A 24,486-nucleotide genomic window follows, 5' to 3' on the forward strand; every position below is an offset into this window, starting at 1 on the left:
ACCAAGAAATACTTTTGGTATAAAACATTGGCATTAACAATGGCTATACTCCATTAGATTGAGTACTCTTTTGGGCAGGGACTAGGGACTAGGTCACATTCATCTTTGAACACCCAGGACCCAGAGCTTGGCATGGTTGGTGCTTAGTGAATGTTTGCCGAGTTGAATTCCTGACAAAGAAAGTCTGAGAGAAACTTTCACTCAATTGAAAAATATGAGAAACTGGACTGACTACTTTTATTATTTCTTTTTACAGTCAGCAATGCCCTGATCATACTAACACCATAATCTCTTTTTTTCACATCTCAGTTCCTGTATCATACAATGAAATCCAAGACTTCATTCATTTGTTTTCATGAACGCCAGTTTTAAGGGTATCTAAGTTTTATTTTTACCAACTGTCTCAGCTATATCATCCATTCCCAAAGCCCTGCTCTTCCATACTGGGGAGAAAAAAAATACTTAGCTATGCTCAGAAGCTGAGAAAGTACTATCAATCCTTACTCAATTCAATTCTGCTGCTCAGACAGGACATTTATTGAGTGCTCTAGAATACAAAAAGAAAATTCCAAAGGAAGAATGAGGCCCTTGAGGATTTTATAGTACTCTAGTTAGTCAAGAGTTCACAACAGTCATCTGCCACTCAGGCCAGTCATTTAAAGTTTCTACCATATCTAAGACACATCCACTTAATACATTTTTCAAAAACTCCACATACGCAAAGTTTTAAGCCTGTGAGCAAAAACCTACCAAGAACCTTGATGTTGAGCTGACATTTGAATGAAGTGGCTCAAGAGCACAGGGACTCTTACAAAGCATCCTCCTTTGTGTTCTTTCTCCTGACCCAGCAATATTTCTATGTGCCTCCTCTATCTTCTGGCTATTTGCTATGAATCTTGGAGTTGTTTGCTTGATTTGCTTAACGGTTACTTTTAGAGACAGGGTCTTGTGCTGTCACCCAGGCTGGAGAACAGAGGCATGATCATAGCTCACTGCAGCCTCAACCTCCTGGACTCAAGCCATCCTCTCACCTCAACCTCCCGAGTAGCTAGCTAGGACTACAGGTACACACCACCAGGCCATGGCTAATTGTTTTATTTTTATTTTTGTAGAGATGGGGTCTCGCTGTGTTGCCCACCCTGGTCTTGAACTCCTGGCCTCAAGTGATCCTCCCAACTCAGCCTCCCATAGTGCTGGGATTACAGGAATGAGCCACTACACCCGGCCAGCAATTGCATTCTAAAATCTTCACATCAATGTCACCAAGGTAAATTCTCAATTTCATTCAGATTATGGTAACATTTCTCTTTTGGAAATCAGAGAGAGTGTTCTCTGATTCTGGTGAGAAAGAACATGAAAAATTAAAACTCTGGAAAACCAAATCTATACTTTAAGCTTCCACGTCTACATAATGAACAGAATGTTCTCTAGACCTATGTATTTTTTAAACCTATTATATGATGGTCTTCTTTCTCCTTTGGTGGTACTTAAAAACTACCTTTGGATGGTCTATGGTTGAATGTTGCCACTAATCCTACTATTTTTAGCCCTTGTTGATTTTCTAGGCTACAGATTTCAATTTGGTTTCCAGCTCCTCAGTTTATTTACCATACTGAAAATTTTCATTTTTCTAACTCACACTGCATGAGTATTAAAGGTATTAAACCCTTATGCAGTTAAACCTGCAGATCCTAAATCAGCTTGCAAAGCTTGTTGTTATTCTCATTAAAAAATAAAATTCAAGCTAACTAAGTCATGGTCCACAGATCCCATAACTCTTATATTTTCACACGAATTGTGTGACACTCAGCTTGGCAGTTCCTCAGCCCCACAGCCAGTCAAGCGTGGGATTAACTGAGTCTGTTTGACATACTGAAAAGCCAATAAGAGCCGATAATTCTCATTCCTCTAGAAAACTCCCACTTAAATATACGGATAGAAGCTGTCAGAATTATTTTGTCTGTTCATTTTCATTATCATCTTATAAAAAATAATTGTTGGTTAGCATCAACTTAAAGAGAAAGGTGCAGAGATGATTTTAAGGGGATTAAAATCCTCTAAATCAATCTAAACCATGGGTTACCAAAGAACACAAATATGTCCCCTTTTAACACAAAAGACATCTTTGTCCATAATGAAATTAATTATATAAAATTGCCAGATACTATAAAACTCTAACAGAAGGCAACTCTTTTGTCATGTTCACTTATAAGTGATTTTGTAAGAATTACACTTATCAAGGTTATACTTCAAAATAATTTCAAGTTTAACATTACTGTTTGGTAGCATAACATTACAATGAATCTGCCAATCTGATGTTTTAACTCAATAGAAATAGCTTTCCTATTTAGATAATTTGTATCTTAGCACATAATTCCATGTATGGTCTGTGCCAAACTTGAGATTTAAGATAAATTTATCCTCAGTTTTTTCATATAGCATTTTGACTACTAACTCTAATTATGTATTTTTTTCTGCCTCCCATTTCTTTTGAGACAGAGTCTCACTGTGTCTCCTAGGCTGGAGTGCAGTGGCATGATTTCAGCTCACTGCAACCTCTGTCTCCTGGGTTCAATCAATTCTTTGCCTCGACCTCACAAATAGCTGGAATGACAGGCATGCACCACCAGCAGCTAATAAACATTTTTAGTAGAGTCAGGGTTTCACCACGTTGACCAGGCTGGTCTCGAACCCCTGGCCTCAAGTGATCTGCCTGCCTCGGCCTCCCAAAATGCTGGGATTACAGATGAGAGCTACCACACCTGGTCGGCCTCCTATGTGATCCATCTTAACGTTACAAGGAAAAAGCCGTGTGTGTTTATCTATACCCTGCAATGGCCCTTCCTAAGCAATCCTAAGACATCCAAGGACCAGTAACGAGAGTGTTCATTTTTAAAGCACCTGCTCTGCGCCAGGTGTACTGTATTTATACCTGACCTCAATTAACCTCCCCAGCAATCCTAAGAAACACATATCATAACTCCATCCTACAGGCAAGAAAACTATAAGAACTTGTCCAAGGAGACTCAGTAAAGGTTAAAGCTTGGATTTGGACTCAGGTCTCTGAGATACCCAGAAAAATTCTGCAAGTTGCTTTCCTTTGAGAGAATGCGCCCCCAGTGGCTCAACCTGAGGCAGCTATGCCCTCACGGAATTCCCCGACAGATCTCTCCACCAGAGCTAGAGGAAAGACCTTCCCTGGTTACATCATAACTTCTTTTTGCAGTGGCGGAATGACTTTGTGCTGAGCCATCTACTCCCTTTGCCCTGTCACCCTATTTTTGACCAGGGACACAGACTTCTGAGGCACCTAACCAGAGGCAGGAGGCCTGGTGAGGTTAGAACAAAGTTGGCCGGTCCTCAAGGCCTGACCTCACATTTTGCTCTAGTCTAAGCCAGTGGTTTCTAAACTTGAGTGTACATTGAAATAATGTACACTCAAGGCGCGGTGACTCACACCTGTAATCCCAGCACTTCGGGAGGCTGAGGCCGGCAGATCACCTCAGGTCAGGAATTCAAGACCAGCCTGGCAAACATGGTAAAACCCCGTCTCTATTAAAATTACAAAAAAATTAGCTGGGCTTGGTGGTGGGTGCCTATAATTTCAGCTACTTGGGAGACAGAGGCAGGAGAATCGCTTGAACCCGGGAGGCAGAGGTTGAAGTGAGCCGAGATTGCACCACTGCACTCCAGACTGGGCAACAAGAGCGAAACTCCATCTCAAAAAAAAAAAAAAAAGAATTTGTTAAAACACAAATGGCTGTGTTTTAACCTGAGTATCTAATTCAGTAGGTCTGGAGTGGGGACCAGGATTTTGCATGACTAACAAATTTCCAGGTAATGCTGATGCTACAGGTCGGGAGAATACACTTTGAGAACCACTACTTTAAACCAACAGTACTCACCAGTCTTTCCTGACGCCTGCAATTCCAGGAAACATCAGCAGCCCACATTCCCACCTCTGCCATTCCTACCCTACCGCAAATCACAAAAGGAGCTTTTGTCCTGCTTTACTGATTTCCTCACTCTGCAGCTCCATTTTAATTCAGTGGCAACATTCTTCAAGGAGGACACAAAACACTTGGTTTTGTTTTGGAAACACTGTCTTTGCATTGGCCCACTCAGGTCTAAGTTAGTTTCTCAGTTCTACCAACCTCAGCTTTAAAAAGTTCCTGTCTTTTTTTTTTTTGTTTGCAGAAAGTGATTTATTTAGTTAGAGAAAGAGAAAAGGGAGAGAAAGCTTCCACAAGAGAGAGCGAGTGTGTGGAAGGGGATCCAAACATGGAAGCCCTAAAAAGTTCCTTTCTTAAACATAAAATGCAATAGGGGTTTGATGTGAGAGTTGATTTCACAGATTCAAGAGGGGAAAAAATATCAGCACTATGCCAGAAAGACTTTCAAAGTGAAAGAAAGAACACCATACAATACAGGGTATTTTTTTTTTTTTTGAGACAGGGTCTCACTCTGTTGCCCAGGCTGGAGTGCAGTGGCGCGATCTCGGCTCACTGCAACCTCCACCTCCTGGGCTCAAGCAATTCTCCCACCTTAGCCTTCTGAGTAGCTGGGACCACAGGCATGTGCCCCTGTGCCTGGTTAATTTTTATTTTTAGTAGAGATGAGGTTTTTCCATGCTGCCCAGGCTCATCTCGAACTCCTGGGCTCAAGCAATCTACCCACCTCAACCTCCCAAAGTGTTGGGATTACAGGCATGAGCCACCACGCCCAGCCAGGCATCTATTTTCAATTCCAGTTCATACCACACCCTCAAGAGAGGAAGAGTGAGATAAACATCACATCCCTGAAATCCTAAAAAATCTGAGCTCCAGACAATTCCTCCGTCATCTGTGAAAGTGGCATCAAAACACTGTAAACATAGGTTTAAAAAGCCACTTCCCAACTAACCCGTTTTCACTCCCACCTTCTATGAGGAGTTGAGAGAAGGAGGGGTTCTATTCCTGGCTGTGCAAACCGCAATGTGTGTTCTTCCTCTAGAACTGGGTTTCCAACAGTGAGAGATTAGGGGTGAGGCTTTCTTTCCTTCTTTATCCAGAATCCTCTTCCCCAAAAGGGGAAAGCAACAGCACCTTTGGCACAAGCAGTGGACCCAAAAGGGCAAAAGGGCTGGTAGAACGCGTGCTAACTACCATGCCCACCAGTAGCTGCCATGGCTTCCCTGGCGGATTTTGCCCCATGACCGGGAGTACTTGATGAAATACCTTCCTAAGTTCAAAGAAATCAAGGACAACAAAGAAGCAGCAATATCCTCTCATGCTGACCTAAGGAGAAAATAGAGAAAAGGATAAACAATCATGCCTTGGTATTTTCCGTAGCAAGGAAGACAAACTCTACCTTCATTTGGATACCAAGCTAGAAAACAGATCAACACGATGGGGCCAGTAAAGCATGAATTGGTTGCCATATGTCAGCGACCTCCTCCCGGCCATTCTCCACAGACAGCAGCATGCTCTGGCAAAATACATCGCTCATTACATCCCTTGACATGACATTTACAAATGCCTTGCCATTGCCCTAGGATAGAGTCTAAAATCTTTACATGGCCAACAAAGCCTGCGCACCCTGGCCCCCACCTTCCTCTTCAGTTTTGTCATTTATCCCTCTTCCCTTCCAACTCAGAGCTCCAATCACACTGGGCTTCTTGGGTTTCCTCAAAGGCACCAGCTGGACAGAGCCTCTGTGCCTGCAACTCTTTCCGCTGGGGTTAAAATTGGAGACATTTGAAATGAGAGACCCATAATCTGTGGGAGACAAATTATATGGCTGGATTGGTTTGGGCAAGTCACATAATCTTCTTGACCTTCACTTCCTCAGATATAGGGCAAAGACAGAAATAAACAACGATGGCTGCTGACATCACAGAATTAGAGAGAAGACAATAGAGAAAACAAATGATTCTGTAAAGAAATAAAATTAGTATCAAGAAATGCTTGGGCCTTGAGGAAGTGAGCTTATGAATTTAGAATAGACCAGCGGGTAGTAGAAGCAGTTCAATTCGGATCTTAATCCAAATGGCCACTATAGGAAGTGTCTCTGCCTAGTGACATAGGCAGACTTGTCGGTGTATTAGCACATATTTGTGTTTGTGCTGCGCTCTGTTATAAATATCAGTCCCTACACCTACTTTAACTGTTCATGAAAATAAAATTTCCTTCTCATTTTACAAATTAAAAGGTTCATGAATGTTTTTAAAAAGTACTTCTCACTGTGCAAATATCAATACCAATGAGGCTTTCCAAACAAACATATCTTGTTTGTGACAAGCTATTATCCAACCAGCATATAATTAATTTTCCTGTTACGGGTAGTGCCTTTTTACATGGAATGTTCTCTTGACACTTTAAATAGTCCATCATTACAAATTCATTAAGTATTCACATAGATGCTATTAATCATGATGAACTAATGTGGTATTAATGGGTAGGTTATTAATCTGCAATTACATGCAGATTTCCGAATAAATCCACATTTCCCAAGTTTGAGAAAGAAAGCAAAGGAAAAGGAAATGGACAACTCTTTCAGAAAACAAATTAAGTGGAAAAAAATCTCTCTCCCTGTACCATAAGATCAGACATACAAAATTCTTGCTTTTTTTTTTATCCTAAGAAATCTTTGTATTTACCCAATGCAAGGCAAGGAAATTTACAATATATAAGTTTTCATCAAAATAATAATACAAATGGAGGAAAAATTAAAACCTCCATGTACCCTGGAGAGGTACTGAATTTCTTCAGTGACATACTTCAGTGACATGTCCTTAGACATACTAAAGCCTAGTGATTCAATGTGTGGTTCCCAAACTAGCAGCATGGCCATCACCTGAGAACTTCCTGGAACTATAGACTCTCAGGTCCCTTCTCAGACCTAGTGAATCAGAATCTGCATTTTAGCAAAATTCTCAGGTAGTTCATGTGCACGTTAAAGGTTGAGATGAACTGTCCAAAAGTACAGCTTTGTAGCTACAAATTGGAGTAAGTGGAAGAAGGAAGTGAGGGAGTGCTGTTTATATACCACTGAATGCTAAAGCCAAGGTATGCTGGGAATCCTACAAGTCTCAGTGAAATTGTTTAAAGCAAATAAGGATGGTGAATGTGACAAGCAGTTGGAAAGCCTGGATTCTCAGAAATATAATTTACATGCCATATTTCATCAGTTCTAAGATGCACATTTATTTCACATCTTAACATCTCTGAAATTGGAATCCATCTTCAAACTGTCCAGCAGGCATAGTCACAATGTAGTTACCACTGCCCGTCCATATAGGAACTTGATCATAGCCATTCTTAGTACCGGCATTTCAAAAGAGTTGGGCACATGGCTGGTAAATTGCCACTTAAAATGTCTTCAGAAAAATTTTACCATGACTTAACAATGAAATAAAAACTTACTGCATATCCAAAAAGGCCATCTTGGATAAAAGTCCCTGAGACAATTAGGGAGTACTTTTTCAAGAAATGTTGAATCACCACTGTTCTTGATGAGAGAGAGAGCACAGTGTTTTGTGAAAAAACAAAAACATTGATGTTTTTAAATCAAAGAGACTCTGAGAAGTTTTAGAAATGCTTCAAGCAATCTTTTTACTTTTGCTCTCCTTTTTAATGGATGCAAAAAAATGATAAATATTAATGTCTAACGCTATTCACAATAGCAAAGACATGGAATCAACCTAAATCCCCATCAATTATAGACTAGTTAGAGAAAATGTGGTACACATACCACAGAATATTATGCAGCTATTAAAAAGAATGATCATGTCCTTTGCAGGGACATAGATGAAGCTGGAGGCCATTATTCTCAGCAAATTAATCCAGAAGCAGAAAATCAAATATGACATGTTCTCACTTATAAATGAGAGCCAAATAATGAGAACACATGGACAGAAAGAGGGGAACAACAGATACTGGGGCCTACTCGAGGGTGGAGGGTGGGAGGAGGGAGAGGTTCAGGAAAAAAACAACTATAGGGTAAAATGCTTAGTGTCTGGGTGACGAGCTATACACCAAACCCCCAAGTCACAAGTTTACCTATATAACAAATCTGCACATGTATTGCTGAACCTATAATAAAAGTTAAAATCTTTTTAAAAATTAATGTCTAAGTAAGGCTAAAAGAACTTCAATGAACACAAAATAAAATTCCAAGTGATAAAAAATATCACGTAATAGCTTACTCTTTTTTTAGCACATGTGAAACAATGGCGCATCTTACAGTTGACAGTATGTTTGATTTGATGAAATATGGTATTAATTTTGGTAAGGCTGTGGAAGACTCTGCAGTGTTTGTATATTCTCTGGCTTCATTTGAAGTCAAATAAACGTAACTAACAAAATTGAATATAACTAAATAGCTACCACTTCAGAAGACTTAGTATTTCCACTCTGGAAAGTAATAAATATGTCAGAAGTATTGAAGCTGTATTTGGATTTAAATGAAAGAAGCCAATATAGAAATTATTCCAAGTGACTCCAAAAGCATTTTAAGGACAAATGAACCTCCGGGTGAGACGAGACATTTTAATTCCTGAGTACTGGGTTTTACATCCAGGGTTCAGGGGCAGAATCAAAAGTTTGGTCCAGTGGGGAGGCGGACGCGAGGCGTCTGGTGAGGGCAGCTTTGTGAACGTCCTGAGACACAGTGGGCTGTGCAGCCTTCAGACCTCAGGCGAACCACAATTGCCTCCTTTCTTCACCCAGCACCTCCCACATCTTCCCCGCTAGACTTGTCTCATTCTGGAAGCCACCTGCAGCTGTCAAACCCCAACTTCCTTTTCTCCACAGCTCAGAGATTCCAGGCTGACACCAACACCTTTCACCTCAATTAAAAGAGTAGAATTTTATGTCTGAATTTACTTTCACTGGTGTGTATCCACACCAATGTGTAAATCAGCAGGAGATAAAAAATCTCTTTTCTTTTCTTACATTATTCTGGGGACTTGGCCAACATGTTGGGAAATGTAAATTGAGATAAATTAATAAATTAGCTAGGGCATTGCTTGGCATTCATTAATGTCATCTAGCAAAGCATACTGCCAGAGTGGTCATTTTGAATGGTTCTCATCTCAGAAAACTCACAGAAAACTTCTCCAATGTATAAAGGCTACAGTGTTGTACTCAGTTTGGACACTGCCTGGTGAGAAGGGAACTGGTTAAAATCCTGACATCTGGCTGGGCACAGTGGCTCACGCCTGTAATCCCAACACTTTGGGAGGCCAAGGTAGGTAGATCACTTGAGGTCAGGAGTTTGAGACCAGCATTGTCAACATGGTGAAACCCCATCTTTACTAAAAATACAAAAATCAGCCAGGCATGGTGGCACGCACCTGTAATCCCAGGTACTCAGGAGGCTGAGGCAGGGGAATCACTTGAACCTGGGAGGTGAAGGTTGCAGGAGCCGAGATCCTACCACTGCACTCCAGTCTGGGCAACAGAGTGAGACTCTGTCTCAAAAAACAAACAAACAAAAAAATCCTAACACCCAAGCAGTACCCCAGATCAATTCCATGGGAATGTCTGAGAATGGGCCTCAGGCCTCTGTGTTTTATAAGCTCCCTAGTGATTCCACTGCACAGCCAGGATTGAGAACCACCACTCTAGAATTGTTCTCTGCAGTAGTCCCATGAGCTACTAGGTACTTGCAATGTGATTGGTCCAAATGGAAAAGTATTGCAAGTGTAATATAGGCACCACATTTCAAAGACTTAGTAGGAAAGAAAACAGAAAAAATGCCTCATGGATAAGTTTTTTTTTTTTTTTTTTGAGACAGAGTTTCGCTCTTGTTACCCAGGCTGGAGTGCAATGGCGCGATCTCGGCTCACCGTAACCTCCGCTTCCTGGGTTCAGGCAATTCTACTGCCTCAGCCTCCCAAGTAGCTGGAATTACAGGCATGCGCCACCGTGCCCAGCTAATTTTTTGTATTTTCAGTAGAGACGGGGTTTCACCGTGTTGACCAGGATGGTCTCGATCTCTTGACCTCGTGATCCACCTGCCTCGGCCTCCCAAAGTGCTGGGATTACAGGCGTGAGCCACTGCGCCCGGTCCCAAGTTTTTTATATTAATTACATGTAGAAATAATATTTTAGATAGCTTAGACAAAATATGTCATTCCAACTATTTTTACTTTTGAAAATGTGGCCCCTAGAAAACATAAAATCACATGTGACTTGCATTTGTGACTCACATTATATTTCTATTGGGCAGTACTACTCTGGAAGGTACCTTTTAGGTCACTAGCTGTGTGAATATGGATGAATTACTTAACCTCTCGTTATGGTTTGGCTGTGTCTGCACCCAAATCTCATCTCAAATTCTAATCCCCATGATCCCTACGTGTTGAAGGAGGGATCTCACGGGAGGTGATTAGATCACGGGGGCATTTTGCTTCATGCTGTTCTCGTGATAGTGAGTGAGTTCTTGTGAGATTTGATGGTTTTATAAGGCAATTTTCCCTGCTCTTGATACTCTCTCTCACCTGCTGCCATGTAAGACATGCCTGCTTCCCCTTCTGCCATGATTGTAAGTTTCCTGAGGCCTCCTCAGCCATACGGAACTGCGAGTCAATTAAACCTCTTTCCTTTATAAATTATCCAGTCTCAGGTATTTCTTTATAGCAGTGTGAAAACAGACTAATATACCTCTCTAAGCCCCAGTTTGCATAACTGTAAAATAGGAATAATATCGTCCTCCTAGTTTTCAGGGCTTTTACCAGGCAGGTCAAATGGCTCAAATCTAATCCTGTCTCCATTGCATATCAGCCCTGTGACCTTGGGAGAGTTATACTGCTTGGTGCCTCTGTTATTTTATCTGTAAAATGCAGATAAATCTTACATCTCAAGTGTTGGGAGCTCAGTTCAGAGTCTAATAAATGATAACAAATGATATTATGAAAGAAGGTCACCTCAATAAAGTGTCCAGCCCTGTTAGGTCCTTTCCTATGTGATATACTCTTACAATTTTTTTAATCTATTAAAGGCTCACTTCACAGTAATGAATTGAAGTATCTCCCCATTAGTAGTAAATCAGAGGAGAAATGGGGATTTTGTCACATTGTAAAGATGTTTGACCCATCCACACCTCAGTCACAGTTGAAAAGTTCTCAGAATTGAGGGTGAGAGCACACTGAAACCATCTAATCAGAGAGTCTGGAAATGCAAGGATAAGATTTTCAATTCAGTTCCACTATGAATTTTAGCATGCAACCAACTTTTAAATTTTTCTAGGGCTTCCATTCTGCCATTGACCAATTCAGAGTATGGTAAAGGTAAGGGATTCACCCATCTCTTTAAAGCACAGGACATCTGAGTCATCTGCTTCTGCTGTGAAATCTGGATGCCCCTGGAAGCTCTCACAAAAATCCTGTATTTTCAGTTCCATTATTATTCTCGCTTCTGGAAACCAACAGCAGGAACACGTGGACCCTTGGAGAAGCTTCAGGAATTGTTACCACCAAAGCTCACGTGGGTATGCCTCCCAACTGTTACCACCAAAACCAGCTAGGATTTTTCTTTCCTTTCCAAACAGCCATCCTCTTTTAGGAAGTAGTTTTTCAAAAATATGAAATCCTTCTGAACAACTGCAAAGTAAAATACACTTAAACATACCAACCTTGCAAAACAGGATCTGGGTGTGGGCAGGTGGAAAAGTGTCACTGTGGGTGTATACGTCTTTCTCAGGATGCACATATCCTGTGTCATTAGTCATGCCGAGGAACTTATATTTAGTCAAAGGACTAAATTTAGTCCACCATCTTCTAAAGTGAAATGTTTCTTTCCTCCTACGACATTCAAGCTAACTCACAGGAAACTTTTCATAATGTGTGGCAATATTTATGCCACAAAAATGTCCCCTTGTCTGCTTTCCCATTCATTTTTTTCAGCCAATATTCCCATGCATAGCATTTTGCAGGCTGTTGCTCCACTTCTCAGAAAGCTTAGCATTCCCTACTGCAAGTCAAAGATCTTGCCAATGGATTTCAACATCTTTCATCTCCCGTCATCTCTCACCAAGGGCCCTGTTCCTTCCTTCCTTCCAACAAAGCCAAGCTATATATATTGGGTCTGACCCTTAGAACTTTGCTCCCAGCACCCTCCAGGTTTGCAGTTCCCCCACTCCCTCACTCCCATCCCTTCTAAGTTCAATCAAGAGCTCCCGTCCTCAACGTTGAATAACAAGCTAGCTCTTTTGTACACCATGTAGTATCTACTCATGCATAAACACTCTACTTGGCATATTACTATATTCAATCATTTGCCCTGTTTACAAATATTCTTAACTACACCACAGCAAAAGCTATCATTTCTAATTAGAATTGACCTTTTTTTTTCCTCAAAGACTTTCTTTCATTAGTACATGGGCTGGGATTGATGTGAAAGGGTGGATGTAGTGGGCAACCATGATTAGCATAGGATGCCTATCCTGATGGCCATGAATGTGCCAAAGGTGCGGCCACTCTGCAGCATGGTTTTCCTAGTGCTGCTCGTCAGCTCCCAACCTCACATTCTGATCCTGAGACAGGAAAAGGTGCCAAAAAGCACCTCGGCCGCCATGCCCATGGCGCAACCCATCACAAAGTCCATCTTGACACGATCAAAGCAGCTTGGCTGGGACTGTCTGTAGGGACCCATGGCCACCGGCATCTCACCTCGCTCGTGGCCTCGGTCGCTCAGCTCTACATCTTTCATGGAAAACTTTTTTTTTTTTTGAGACAGGGTCTCGCTCTGTCACCCAGGCTGGAGTGCAGTGGTGCAATCATAGCTCACTGCAGCTTTGAATTCCTGGGCTCAAGTGCTCTTCCCTCTCTAACTTCCTGAGTAGCTGAGACTACAGATGTGCATCACCATGCCCAGAATTGACCTTTAATGCCCTGCTTTCATGATAAGCACATGGCAAGCCTTAGTAATTTCACCTGAAAATATACAGGTTCCATGGCATAGACAATCACAAAGCCTTCAATTAATCAGTTCAAGGGTTGGTACTGTCACAAACTCCAGTTTCATCTAATATCCTCATAAACACATGTTAACTGTCAGTAACATGCTCATTACCCAGGGAGTCTAGACAGTGAACTATTCAAAGATTTGGGCATGAATGGACCCATGAGGCCGTGTAATAGCCAACTCCACTCCAAGCACCTGAATTAAGATGGATCAACAAGCTGGAGCTAAATAAAACGATGCTTCTTGAATCTTGCTCCAGCAATCCTTACATACACTGGGGTTCTTAATGTTTTTTCTGCCTATATCTCTTGGGCAGTCTGTTGAAACCTATGGACCATTCTGAGAATAATGTTTATAAGCGCATAAAATAAGAAACACAGGCTTACAAAGGAAAACAGGTATTTCAAAACACAGTTAGCAAAACAGGTTTTTGTTTTTACTGTGTGAAATTATTATACATCTATAAAACGTTTTTTGATTAATCCATTAAATACCAAGACCTAACTTTGAGTCTGACCACTATTATAGTTTTGAAGTAGTGATACATGTACATAATATTTCAAGACACCTGCAACATCTGCAATAAGGTAGAAAAATAACCATGATTGCTGTTGGTAACAAAGTCACAGGCACTAATAATAGTACCAGGGTTCGCTGCCTACATTCATGAATAAAGAAAATGCTGAAATTCTGTCAGATTTTAATGAAAATAAAGGTGCATTTTTTTCCCATCCAAGTACATGAATTGTATTGACAGCCCTCTTGTGGGAAGACTGTGGACTCAAGTTAAGGATCCCCTAGGGATGAGAGAAAGAAGAAAGAAGCAAGCAAAATTGGGGCTGGGCATGCTGGCTCATGCCTGTAATCCCAGCACTTTAGGAGGCCGAGGCGGGTGGATCACGAGGTCAAGAGATCGAGACCATACTGGTCAACATGGTGAAACCCCATCTCTACTAAAAATACAAAAATTAGCCAGGCATGGTGGCAGATGCCTGTAATCCCAGCTACTCGGAATGCTGAGGCAGGAGAATCACTTGAATCCGGGAAGCAGAGGTTGCAGTGAGCAGAGATTGCACCACTGCACTCCAGCCTGGGTGACAGAGTGACACTCCGTCTCAAAAAATAAAAGGGAGGGGGTAGAAATTGGTAGAAATTTTTTTAAAGTGGCATCCAGAGAGGCTCTAGAGCAGCATAACAGGACACTTGTTCTTATTTTTACCAGTTCCCTTTTGCTCTTCTTTCTCTTCCTGTAGGAGTGATTTAAAAATCACATGGCCTCCAATAAACGTGTTATTTGACAATTAGATAATCAAAACTGTCCAGGGTCTGGCAATAACAGTTGGGAATATGTACAAATGTTCTCATGTGCTGTTTTTTTTTTTTTCTCTAGCCTTGCCACCTTCAGAATCAGCTTATTTACAGGCGTGTTGGGAGTTTGAGGGAAAAAAAAACAGATCACAGTATTTTAATAGTGATATCAAGGTTTTCTTATAAGTTATTTTTATTTGGCTGGAGAACATTTCTTAAGCATCTACTATGTGCCAGGTGCTTTTAAAACATTAATTTAATCCTTGTGAAATTAATAGTAGTAACAGATTCCATTTGCTGAACCTTGTATGGAAGACTTTCTATGCATCTTATTGGATTTGTCCAACAGTATCACCAGATAAGAAACTGAGACTCAGAAAGTAGTAGTTTGCCCATGGCCACACAGCTGATAAGTGGCACAGCCCCCCTCTTTTCTTTTTTCAGAACCCAAACTTGAACCACATCCTGTAAGTTATTTTTCTTGTTTGTAACTTGCATCAGATCCCACCAACAGGGAGTCATAGAAGGGCTCAGGCCTGTCTCATTGCCCACGTCCCTGTCCTGCCTTCCTGAGGCTCAGAACACAAATGGAGAATGACTGATGATTTTGCTTCCCCTCCTTTCCGGGGCAAGCCCCCCTTGCATCTCAAGACTGTTCTGGGTCTGTGGGCAGGACCCCGGGCACAGGAGGAGATGGAGTAAAAGGGAGAAGAAAAAGCTGCTCCTTCCTAGCCAGTCAGCTGCCCCCACCACTGCACTCAGCCAACCACAGGGGGCACATTCTTTTCTTTTTTCTTTAGCAAGTATTTACTGAGCACCTCCTATGGCAAGCACTACGCTTGGTGCTGCAGTCACAGTGACACCCAAAATGGACATGGGGCTGGTTCTCATGGAGTTTAACATCTACAGGAGCAGGACTGGGCGTAAGTGAGAACAACAGCAAGCATGTACACGAATGAGATCACTTCCGTTGGTTTTAAGGACCACAAAAGACACAAATACAAAGGGACTGGAGATCGGGTAGGGGACTATTTTTTTTTTCTTTTCAAGATAGAGTCTCACTCTGTCACCCAGGCTGGAGTGCAGTGGGCCAATCTCTGCTCACTGCAGCCTCTGCTGCCCAGGTTTAAGTGATTCTCCTGCCTCAGCCTCCTTCGTAGCTGGGATTACAGGCACCTGCCACCACGCCCAGCTAATTTTTGTAGTTTTTAGTAGAGACGGGGTTTCACCATGTTGGCCAGGCTGGTCTTGAACTCCTGACCTCGTGATCCACACGCCTCGGCCTCCCAAAGTGCTGGGATTACAAGCATGAGCCACTGCGCCCACCTTTTTTTTTTTTTTTTTTTTTTTTTTTAAGATGGAGTCAGCTCACTGCAACCTTCGCCTCCCTGACTCAAGTGATTCTCCCACCTCAGCTCTTGAGTAGCTGGGACTACAGACACGTGCCATCAGATCTAGCTAGTTTGTCAGGGTTTTTTTGTGTGGTTTTTTTTCTGTTGGCCAGGCTGGTCTCCAAGTCATCTGCCCACCTTGGCCTCTCAAAATGCTAGGATTACAGCTGTGAGCCACCGCACCCAGCCAGGGGACTATTTTTAATAAAGGTGTTCTCTGATCTTTCTCTAGCACTGAAATTCATTTGAGTTATTCCCAGATAGTTCACCTTGCTAACAGCCTGTTCAGGGCTCTAGAGCAATGCTGCCTGGTAGAAATATTGCCCAAACCACATAGGTAATTTTTAATTTTCTTGTAGCTAAATTTAAATAAGTAAAAAGAAACAGGTGAGATTATGTTTAATAGTATATCTCATTTGCCTTAATATAACTGATAATATTATTTCTATAAGCAATTACTGATTATAAATGAAGCCATCAATTTATTAATGAGAGTGCTTTCATTTTTAAAAATGAAGTCTTTGAAATTTGGTGTATATTTTACATCACACCTCAATTCCACCTAGCCATATTTTCAAGTACTCAAAAGCCATGGTGACTAGTGGCTACCATGCTGAGCAGTACAGCTCTAGAATATTGATTACAGTACCTCCGGGAACACTTCATGATGTGCAGATTGTAATTTCCATGAGGATAGTCTAAGGGATATTATTATTATTGTTGAGACAGAGTCTCACTCTGTCACTGAGACTGGAGTGCAATGGCGCGATCTCAGCTCACTGCAACCTCCAAGTAGCTGGGATTACAGGCTTCTGCCATCACTCCCAGCTAATTTTTGTACTTTTAGTAGAGACGGGGTTTCACCATATTGTTGAGGCTGGTCTTGAGCTCCTAACCTCAGGTGATCTACCCGCCTCGGCCTCCCAAAGTGCTGGCATTACAGGCATAAGCCACTGCACCCAGCCTAGGGGACCTTATTAATCTTTGTACTTCTGTATCTCCTATGTCTAACACAATGCCTATTGCTAGATATGAATGAGGAACTATAAATTCTGGTTATTAGCAACAATCTCATGAATAAACAGACTTCAAAGGAAATATGACATGGTGGATGTCAGAGTAGAGAGAGAAAAAAATGTGATCCTTAATGACATGGTTCAGCTGCTGGATCAACCCTTACCTGAAGTCTACATAATTACTAGACATTTTGGTTTCCTCAGTCAGCATATTTTATTGCTTAAGCTAGTTTGAGTTGGGGTGTCTGTTACTTATGACCAAAAGCTACTAGTAACAGGAATGAAAGTAAATGCTCAGTAAATAAGGCTATTTTCACGAATCAGTATGATCAAAATGCTGTGCATTTCAATCTATTTGAAGCACTGCATTTCCTCCCGATGGAATATCATACAACATAGAATGAACGTAATGAACAGAGATGGTTCTTATCAAGCATACTCAACTTACTGAAAACCACTAATGACAGAGGAGCTATGTTAAAGCAATAAGGGAAGAGATCAGATCTTAAAATAGAAGGCTTACAGCAGACGAGAGTCAAAAAGTAAGACAAGGACATGTACTGAGGGTAGAAAAGCACACATAAGAAGAAAACCTGGCCAGGCGCGGGGCTCACACCTATAATCCCAGCACTCTGGGAGGCCAAGGCAAGGGGATCACCTGAGGTCGGGCGTTTGAGATCAGCCTGGTCAACAGGGCGAAACACTATCACTACTAAAAATACAAAAATTAGCCAGGCATATGGCATGCGCCTATAATCCCAGCTTCCAGGGAGGCTGAGGCAGGAGAACTGCTTCAACTCGGGAGGCAGAGGTTGCGGTGAGCCAAAATCATGCCAATGCTTTCCAGCCTGGGTGACAGAGCAAGACTCCAGCTCTAAAAGAAAAAAAAAACCTGGTCAGATGTGGTGGCTCATGCTTGTAATTCCAGCACTTTGGGAGGCCAAGGCGTGTGGATCACCTGAGGTCAGTAGTTTCAGACCAGCCTGGCCAACATGGTGAAATCCCATCTCTACTAAAAATACAAAAAATTAGCCGGGCAAGGCTGGTCTCGAACTCCTGACCTCAAGTGATCCACCTGCCTCGGCTTCCCAGAGTGCCGGGACTACAGGCGTCACCCACCGCGCCTGGCCCTAATCTGACAACTTCTTAGCTTCTCCCGACACTCCATGCACCACGGACACCCACAAATACTCAAATGGTGTATGACAGCAGGAAAACCATGAAAGACAACAAACTTTTCAAGTACAATTATTCCATCTCACATTCCAAAAGTCTTCGATACATGCCCAAATCTTCATGCAGCACCCCTTTGCGCATATAGGACTATAGTGATGTATTTATAACTTGGCAATTGGTTGCTTCCTGTGTGGTCACATGAAAAAGAGCCAGCATGGTCCGAGAAAAACGGGAACCTTCTCTGAGGGGGTCTACCCAGTTTACATAGGAGACTCACTCAAAATTACAGAGGCTGAGATTTCACTAGTAATAAAAAGCCCACTACAATGGATGGTTGGTCCTCGGCACTTCCCCACTGCATCCCCATGTTTACACATCTCATGTTATTTGTTTCAAATAACTTTATGAAGTGGCCAGGCACAGTGGCTCACACCTGTAATCCCAGCACTTTGGGAGGCCGAGGCAAGCAGATCACCTCAGGTCAGGCATTCAAAACCAGCCTGACCAACATGGTGAAACCCTGTCTCTAAGAAAAATACAAAAATTAGCCAGGCTTGATGGCAGGCGCCTGTAATCCCAGCTACTAGGGAGGCTGAGGCAGGAGAATCACTTGAACCCGGGAGGTGGAAGTTGCAGTAAGCTGAGATGGAACCACTGCACTCTGTCTCAAAAAATAATAATAAAATAATTAAAAAATAAAAAATAACTTTATGAAGTCAAAGCTCAGTTTGGTATATCATTATACTATGTATACAACATGAAGAAAAAGATAATTCACTGTCTTCAATAATCTGAACTTCCTAATTACTAAATGACTTTATAGGATCTGAAGTGTTCAAGTTTCCATTGTCTGCAAAAGATGATTTGGCTAGGATCACTTATAGAAAAAAAAAAGTATTTGGGAGCGGGGAGGGGTATCTAATTATGAGAACTATTTGAATCTCAGCCAGAAGGTATTTACAAATAAATGGTCTATGAATCACAATCATCTCTATCTGTTCATTAATGCAGAGTCCCTCCTTCAAGTTATTGTTCTGCTGAAGCTGTGTTTGAAAATAATATATCGCATTTCTTCACAAAATATTGGCAAAGATAGCTATTCCCTAATAGAGATGATCTGGCGGTACCTTGAGTCATCTGTCTTCTATGTGACATAACTGTTCTATCTCATTCATTGCCTCATGTTTCATAAGTGTTCATTTGCTAAGTTTCCATCTGCTCATTTACAAGCAATGCGTGCTCTGTCTTCTTCATGGTCACATGAAGACAAATTTGGGGGGTTTTATAGAATGTGGATCTTAACAAACATATGATGATATTTGACTTTTTTAAAAATCTCACTTCTTGGAGAGAATAAGAAATAATTTTATTTTCTAAGCAGGAATCTGAGTCTTATATGCCATTTAAAGAAAAAAATTCACAAAGCCAGGTTGCTCACTTCAATAGAGGGCAATTTTTCATCAGCCAGGTCTGTCAAGTCCATTTTATTTCACAAATTGGACAGCCGTATCTGTGTGTTTTCTATCAGCCTTAAAAAAAATGGTATTCTTTTCATTGGTAGTATTGGGTTTTATTTTGGGATGTTCTCTCTTTTTATCAAGAGCGAGGAAAAATATCTTGACAGTATTCAATATTTTTGAAAGCACATGATATTTACACAAAGGATAAGACCAGAATAAAACTTAAAGCATTTGATAGACATTACTTCATGAACCTTAGAACTATCTTTGAAACAAAGCAGAGGAACAAAGGACAAATATTTAGGGAAGGTCTGCTATGTGCCAGGAAAGGGACTGGGTAATTTATATAAATCATCTCCTTTCATCCTCACAAAACCCCTATGATTTGGGTGGTATTCTTTTTCCCTTTTTTCAAAATATATAGATATATATTTTATTTCCATAGCTTTTGGGGTACAAGTAGTTTTTGGTTATGTAGATTAATTGGATAGTGGTGAAGTCTCAGATTTTAGTGCACCTGTCACCAAGTAGTGTAGTTTTTTTCATCCCTCACCTTTCTCCCACCCTCCCACTTTTGAGTCCAAAGTCTATTACACCGCTCTGTATGCCTTTGTGTACTCTGACACGTGTTCTCATCTCCATTTTAAAGGTAAGAAAACTGAACTAGGTGAGATCAGTAATTGGCCCAAAGTGATATAGAAGGTAAATGAAAGGGAATCAGGATTCAAATCCAGCTCTTGAAGTTTCTAAACTCGTGCCCCGAGTGGCTTATAATGAGGAAAACACAAGAAAGAACCTAAATGGTAACACAGGCATTGATTAAGTTAATTATAGTATATCCAGCTGGGCACGGTGGCGCACACCTGTAATCCCAGCACTTGGGGAGGCAAAGGAGGGAGGATCACCTGAGGCCAGCAGTTTGAGACTAGCCTTGCCAACATAGCAAAACCCTGTCTCTATTAAAACTATAAAAATTACCTGGGCATGGTGGCACACACCTGTAATCCCAGCTACTTGGGAGGTTGAGGCATGAGAACCGCTTGAACCCAAAAGGCAGAGGTTGCAGTGAGCTGAGATGGTGCTGCTGCACTCCAGCCTCGGCAACAGAGCAAGACTCTGTCATAAATAAGTAAGTAAAAGAATTAATTAAATAGAATGTATTATGTGATCCCTTAGAAGAGATATATAATTTTATATCTATATTTGCATTTAAAAAGTTGTTATTGCTGGGTGGTGGGATGTGAAGTGTGCTTCTTTTGTTGTTTATTTCTGGTTGGTCTACAATGAGCCTGTATTACCTGGATGGAATGATAAATGAATAGATGGTTGGATGACTAGGTAGATAAACTGATAGACACATAAATATATATAGAATATATAGGAAGATAAAGCTAGAATATAAAGATTCAGTGTTTCAGGAAAAGAAAGATTTTCAGCACATTTGATATTTGAAAAGCTCTATATACTTTAAGAATATCTAATCATCTGTAACATACTTGCAGAGTTCAGAAAAAAATCTATATATCTGTATCTATACTGATACTTATCTATACATTTATAGATATATTAATTTATCATGCACCATCTACCCATATGTATAAAAGTATATAAATGTATATATAGAGGATGACATAATATGTATACATTTAAAGATAGACAATGAAAATATATATATAACAGAACAAATGTAGTAAATGATAATAATCAGGAAATCTGGGTAAAGGGTACATAGAAGTTCCTTGTGCTATTTGTTCAAGTTCTCTAAGTTTGAATTATCTCAAAATAAAAAGATTTTTAAATCTAATAGATATTTTATGTTTTTTTTGTTTGTTTGTTTGTTTGTTTTTCCAGAAAGAGTTTTACTTTGTCACTCAGGTTGGAGTGCATTGGCACAATCTTGGCTCAATGCAACTTCCGCCTCCTGGATTCAAGAAATTCTCCTGCCTCAGCCTCCTGAGTAGCTGGGATTACAGGTGCCTACCACCACGCCTGGCTAACTTTTGTATTTTGAGTAGACAGGGTTTCGCCATGTTGGCCAGGCTAGTCTCGAACTCCTGACCTGAACTGCTATTTTCCTGCTTCAGTCTCCCAAAGTGCTGGGATTACAAGTGAGAGCCACCACATCCAGCTATTTTACACTTTACCTACTTTTGTTACAAGATGCTAATTTTAAGAGACTCTCTTTCACCATTTGCTCTCCTTGACACTTGAAGCAAGAACCCCAAAATCAGTTTGTGAATTTGGCCTTTAAAGTACTTATCATAGAGTAACTTAAGATTTATTGAATTGTGTCTTGCCCAGAGCACAGAAATACATAGGAAGCCTCCCACTTTGTTTGACAAGACCAGCACAATCTCCGTAATAGAATTTGACAAACTTAGCACACACAAAAAATCATGGACCAACATGAATCATAAATATAGACACAAATGCATGAAACAAAATGCTAGCTTCTTCAATTCTGGTAAAGTCTTAAAAAAACAAACCATTCATAGGTAGGATTTATTTCAAAATTATAAGTTTAGTTCAGCATGGGTAAATCAAGGTAAGTTAAAAGAGATACTCCATCTGAGTCTCTTGATAAATGGCAAAGAGGCGTTTTTTCTTGGGCAGTACCTTTTTGCAAACTAGGAACAACAGAACACAACAAAGTATGGCTATCCAAAAGAAAAAAAAAAACCAACTGTATGTTTTCAAGGGAAATACTAGAGGCATTACCACCCAAGCAAGGAATAAGAAAATTACACCCATTATCACTGCTGTTATTCAACACTGTTCTAGTATTTCTTTCTTTTTTTTTTTTTTTTTTAAGATGAAGTCTCACTCTTTTGCCCAGACTGAAGTGCAGTGGCACGTTCCTGGCTCACTGAAACCTCCACCTCCTAGGTTCAAGGAATTCTCCTGTCTCAGCCTCCTGAGTAGCTGGGATTACAGGCATGAACCACCACCCCTAATTTTTTTTTATTTTTAGTAGAGACAGGGCTTTACCATGTTGGTCAAGCCGGTCTCGAACTCCTAACTTCAAGGTGATCCACCTGCCTCGTCCTCCCAAAGTGCTGGGGTTACAGGTGTGAGCCGCCACGCTCAGCCTGTTCTGCTATTTCTTAACTTTATTATTAACTATCTAGGAAATCCAAAGAATAACTAATAGGACAGTTCTAATCGAATCCAATACACATTCAAAGCTTTACTATATTATACTAGGCATCAGGGATTAGCAAACTGCCTATAAAGGTCAAAGAGTAAATATTTTAGCCTTTTGGGGCCATCCAGTTTCCATGGCAACTATTTGACTATGCCACTGGAGTGCAAAAGCAGTCACTAATAATGCATAAGTCAAAGGATGTGGCTGTGTTCCAGTAAAACTTCCAGGCAGTGGACTGGATTTCACCTACTGGCCATGGTTTACTGACCTCTGCTGCTTTATACCACAGAAAGCAGTTGATGGAAAAAGTTATCCTTTAAAACATCAAAAAATATATAAAGACCTAGAAACAAACTTTTTTTTTTTTTGAGACAGAGTTTCACTCTTGTTGCCCAGACTGGAATGCAATGGCTCGATCTCGGCTCACTGCAATCTCTGTCTCCCAGTTCAAGTGATTCTCCTGCCTCGGCCTGTTGAGTAGCTGGGAATTACAGGCACCACCATGCCCGGTTAATTTTTGTATTTTTCGTAGAGGCAGGGTTTCACTATATTAGCCATGACTGGTCTTGAACTCCTGACCTCAGGTGATCCACCTGCCTCAGCCTCCCAAAGTGCTAGGATTACAGGCATGAGCCACCGTGCCCGCTAAAATAAACTTTCTAAGAGGCAATTTGGCTATATGCACTAAAAATGAAATTTAGAGTACTTTTTCAACCCAATAATTCCATTTCTGGGAATATATCCCTAAGGATACATTTAGACAAAGACACAAAGATGTGTACACAAGGATGTTTATTACAGTGTTATTTATATTAAGAAAACTTGGCCAGGCATGGTGGCTCACACCTGTAATCCTAGCACTTTGGGAGACTGAGGTGGGCAGATCACTTGAGGTCAGGAGTTTGAGACTAGCCTGATCAACATGGTGAAACCCCATCTTTACTAAAAATACAAAAATTAGCCAGGCATGGTGGCAAGTGCCTATAATCCCAGGTACTCAGGAGGCTGAGGCAGGAGAATTGCTTGAACCCAGGAGGTGGAGGTTGCAGTGAGCCGAGATGGTCCCATTGCACTCCAACCTGGGTGACAAGAGCGAAATTCCATCTCAAAAAAACAAAAAAGAAAGAAAGAAAGAAAAAAAGTTATTTACTACTCACATAATCTATGTTTAGGAGGAATGCATAGTTTCTGAAAACAAGTTACAGAGTAGCATGTATAATATCAGCTAATTTTTTAAAAATATAGGTGTGCATATGAAGTTATGCACATGGGCCCACACATGCAACAAAACTTGGAAAGAAATATCCACAATTGCTTTATTAGCAGTTATTTCCTGGGGTGGATTTATGAGCAACTTTTCTTCTAATTTTTGCTCTTTTATTATTTCTTCAATGGAGCTGGGAAGTAAAATTTTCAATTTTTAAAAGGAAGTTAGCAAATACAAAAACCCTGTGCTAAACAATTTACTCACATTTCTATTAATTTTGAAGGAGCCTGTAGACAGTATCCTCCTCAAACAAAGCACATTGATACTGATTTTAATGTTCACGCTTAAAGTTCCAGACATCCCTGGAAAGTTATTTAAGTTATCGTTAACCACTACATGTCCTGAAGATAAAAATCTTTGGGTTATAACTAAGGTAAAAGGAGCATATGTCTGGAAATCTTGTAGTTTTCTTATCCTTCAGTAATGTTTCTGCATGCATGACTATGCATGTGTGTGCGTGCACATGTGTGTGTACACATCTATCTATTGAGTAAGGAATGCCAGAGAAGGGAAATAGGAAATGGACAAAAATGGTAAATGAAAGACCAACATGAATTAATGTCCTACAGGGAAATAAGTATGAGTAAACTCACTCTTCAAGGTCTTATTAATGATTTTATAGTATGAGAATCTTGCCTGTTGGGTTAGGAGAAAACCTTCACATTCCTGCAAATTCTCATTTATAATTTACCAAGACTAAATTTAGGTCTCCTAATATAAAATTTAAGTCCATGTGATTTATATCTAGTTGTGAAATTTAAGCACATTTTTCCTTA

The 24,486-nt window shown here is 40.7% G+C and overlaps 1 protein-coding gene and 1 pseudogene across 2 annotated transcripts in view; both read right to left on the bottom strand.

Annotated features, from left to right (window-relative positions):
• Positions 1 to 24,486, bottom strand: part of PHEX (phosphate regulating endopeptidase X-linked) — a 217,787-nt gene that overhangs the window by 174,066 nt on the left and 19,235 nt on the right. The gene's annotated exons all lie outside the window — the stretch shown is intronic.
• Positions 12,408 to 12,647, bottom strand: LOC105705422 (reactive oxygen species modulator 1-like; annotated as a pseudogene).

Source organism: Aotus nancymaae, unplaced genomic scaffold (assembly GCF_030222135.1).
Source record: "Aotus nancymaae isolate 86718 unplaced genomic scaffold, 86718_ANA_hifiasm-v0.15.2.pri h1tg000058l, whole genome shotgun sequence".
Lineage (NCBI taxonomy): Eukaryota > Metazoa > Chordata > Mammalia > Primates > Aotidae > Aotus > Aotus nancymaae.